Consider the following 3,276-nt stretch of genomic DNA (forward strand, 5'->3'; position numbering starts at 1 on the left):
TGGCGTCCCTCAGGGCTCGGTTCTTGGCCAAGTGCTCTTCATTATTTACATCAACGATGTGGATGTTGGACTCAATAATCGCATTATTAAATTTGCAGACGACACAAAGATTGGTAACTCGGTTCTCACTGACGAAAAAAGGCAAGGCCTCCAAGAGGATTTGCACAAAATTTCAGCTTGGTCGGATAGATGGGAGATGCCTGTCGCGGTTTAGATTCGCGACAAGTTATCTTTATATTATTTGCTATAAGGAAGCTGTTGACGCGTTTTCCTAGTTCGTCACGTGACCTAGGCGCGGGGCGGATCACGATGACTCAGCCTGTTCGTTGCCTAGGCGACGAGCGTAGTGATGCCAAGGCGTGCATTTTCGTTGCGGGTCGCCTGCTGTGTTTACCTGCGCTTACGCACTTTCAGGAGTCACCACTCCACTCTCTGCAGGTGCATAGTAGTGTGTGCATTACTGCAGCTTGTACGCCTCTGCTGTGAGGATGTTGGGCTATTGTCTTTGTGCTTCCCGCCATGGGGGCTGTTGCCGCCCGCGGCCTGGCTGGGCGGCCTGTGTTGCTAGCTCGCTATTGTTCCTTTCCTCTTCGTGTCTGAACGCAGCTTGCTCCGCTGTTTATATTGCGGTGCCATGCACTTGCAAGTTATAGCTGCGCGTCAGGGAAGTGTAACGATATCTGCCTATGGCAGTATTGCTCTGAGTGCTGTCAGCACCCTCTGTTGTTTTTTTTCCGCGCCAGCAGCGTTTTGCATCTCGGCCGGGCGAGTTGCGGCCCGTCAGGTCACTCGCCGCGGCTCGGGGCTTCCTTCTCCCCCTGACCACCGTTTGGTGAGGTCACGGGGCGACGTTTCTTTACTCTCGCCTACCTCTTGGCGCCACGCGGTTTTACTGCTGCTGGAGTGTGGGGATCCTGGGCCTCGCCACTTCGGGATACAGCCCACACCGGGTCTCAGTTTGGGTGTGTCGAGTCCGCGGCGGCCTCTTCCTGAAGCCGCATTTACCGCCGACATCACGCGCCTGATGAGAGGACCCACGGCAGGAAGGACAAGCTGCAGCCACCTCGAGCAAGGCTGTGCAACGAGCCTCTACTCTTCTCCCTCCGCACCAAGTTAAGTAGCTAGTTGTTAGTGTAGCCAGGGCAGGTTAGTCTTGTGCGAGCACGAGTAACGCGAGGCGCAGCTGGGTGTGTATGTGAGATTTGTCTGTGTTGTCTTTGTGTGTAATAAAGTTAGTGCATAGTTGTACACGAGCTTTATTAGTAACCCTTTTGCCTGTGCGTATGTGCCTTCCAGCCCCATAAGGAGAGTAAATAAGAACCCCACGGGAGATTTGAGCAGGTAAGTCATGTTAGTACTCCCTAGTCAGGGTGTGTACACCGTTGTGTCTCCTGGCGTGCCGCGGGAATCAACCCTTGTCGGCTAGCTACCGCCTTGTGAGCACATTCCTGTTATTAATTATTATTTTACCCCGTGACAATGCCCTTTAACGTAGACAAGTGCCAGGTCCTTCAAGTTGGAGCGAGGAATAAGAAATTCGATTACGAAATGCGCGGCGTTAAACTCAAAAGCATTCAGTGCATCAAGGACCTGGGGGTCAAAATCGCATCAAACCTCAAATTCTCGCATCAATGCATCGATGCAGCAAATAAAACGAACAGAATGTTGGGCTTCATTAAAATAAACTTTTTATTCAAGAATAAAGATGTAATACTTCCACTCTACAATAGTTTAGTCAGACCCCACTTGGAATATGCGGTACAGTTTTGGTCTCCTCACCATGCAAAGGACATTGTTAAATTAGAAGGTGTTCAGCGTCGGGCAACAAAAATGATCCCTTCCTTGTGCAACAAATTCTACGAAGACAGGCTTTCCACCCTTAACATGTTCTCTCTTGAGAAACGTCGCCTCCGAGGAAAATTGATCGAATGTTTTAAAATACTTAATGGTTTCACGAGTGTAGACAGGTCAACATTGTTTATGATTGATGACACTTTCCGTACGAGGAACAATGGCGTAAAACTCAGATGTAGATAAGTAAATTCAGACTGCACCAAATTTTTCTTCACCAACGTTGTAGTGAGAGAATGGAATAAGCTACCACCATCAGTGGTCCAGTGTAACACTATTGACTCCTTTAAAAACAAGCTCGACCGTCACTTCCTACAACTTAATATCAACTAGGGCGGAAATGCAATGTTTTAGAGCCATCTGATTAATGTAAAAGTCTGGACCATGGGGTCTGTGTGGTCTGATTTTCTATGTAAATTCTCTCTCTCTCTCTCTCTCTCTCTCTCTCTCTCTCTCTCGTGGCATTACCGTCACAAGGATTTATATGTATTGTTGTGCTGGAAGCTTCCCCCGGCGTCTATGGGCCTCTAGAAGGCTCCGGGAGGAGCGATCAGGGGGGCGGGGAGCAAAGCCTCGTCCGCGCCCCGCGGGGCGCGGCCAGACGCCAGGCGGGAAGTGTTGCCAACTCGCACATATTTTTGCTACATGTTCTTATATGATCTAAAATATACTGTAACATTCTAGACTGTACTGTTCTGGATATATATTGGAGAAGAGGGCGAGAGGAGACAGTCCCAGTCATAATAAGCTGTGCAAGGTGTCTATATATCTCCCTCCCACGGAGTCTCCTGACGGCGACGCGGAACCCAAGTAACACGTCCGGTATAACACTAGCGTCAGGAGTGTAGGTATTTGTCTTTTTTCGCCATGGAGACTCGTTCCCAAGCTGCCCAGAGGGACGACGTGTTGACTGATCTCTTGGAAGCTTTGAGACTACAGGGGGAGAAACAAAAAAGAGCACAGCAACAACAAGAAAGAGCACTCCAAGAACTCAAAGAACAACAAGAAAGAGCACACCAAGAACTCAAAGAACAACAAGAAAGAGCACACCAAGAACTTAAAGAACAACAAGAAAGAGCACAGCAACAACAAGAAGGAATACTCCAGGAACTCAAAGAACAACAAGAAAGAGCACAGCAACAACAAGAAGGAACACTCCAGGAACTCAAAGAGCAACAAGAAAGAGCACAGCAACAACAATAAAGAAAACTCCAAGAACTCAAAGAACAACAAGAAAGAGCACACCAAGAACTCAAAGAACAACAATAAAGAGCACAGCAACAACAAGAAGGAACACTCCAGGAACTAAAAGAACAACAAGAAAGAGCACAGCAACAACAAGAAGGAACACTCCAAGAACTCAAACAACAGCTAGAAGATCGCTTCACAGGATTACAGCTACAGCTAAAAGCAGTACAAGATGGA

Source organism: Eriocheir sinensis, unplaced genomic scaffold (assembly GCF_024679095.1).
Source record: "Eriocheir sinensis breed Jianghai 21 unplaced genomic scaffold, ASM2467909v1 Scaffold217, whole genome shotgun sequence".
Taxonomy (NCBI): domain Eukaryota; kingdom Metazoa; phylum Arthropoda; class Malacostraca; order Decapoda; family Varunidae; genus Eriocheir; species Eriocheir sinensis.